The sequence below is a fragment of the Bison bison genome, unplaced genomic scaffold, assembly GCF_000754665.1.
Source record: "Bison bison bison isolate TAMUID 2011002044 unplaced genomic scaffold, Bison_UMD1.0 scf7180017864468, whole genome shotgun sequence".
Lineage (NCBI taxonomy): Eukaryota > Metazoa > Chordata > Mammalia > Artiodactyla > Bovidae > Bison > Bison bison.
Genome location: NW_011495029.1, coordinates 4792834 through 4793132, shown reverse-complemented (window position 1 = coordinate 4793132; position 299 = coordinate 4792834).

The following is a 299-nucleotide window of genomic DNA, read 5'->3' as shown; positions in this document are numbered from 1 at the left end:
AGCTCAAGGAGGAGATTTATGTATTTCCTGCAGACATTTCAAGCAAAAGTAAAGATATCCAAATCTTTGATGAGAGCCTCCCATTGCATATCACACCCTCTGCTTCAAACAAATAAGCAAGATAATATTTTTTTAAGTTTATGCATTACTTTATGAACAAGTATTCATTCTTAGAGTCCTTCCCTGTTTTTTATGCTTGTATAATTTTAGGGGAGTCATATTGAGCAAAGGGTTCCCTCCATATTAAGTATCACTCACAGAGTGGGTGGTTCTCAAAAGACTGGCCAGAGGTGTCAACA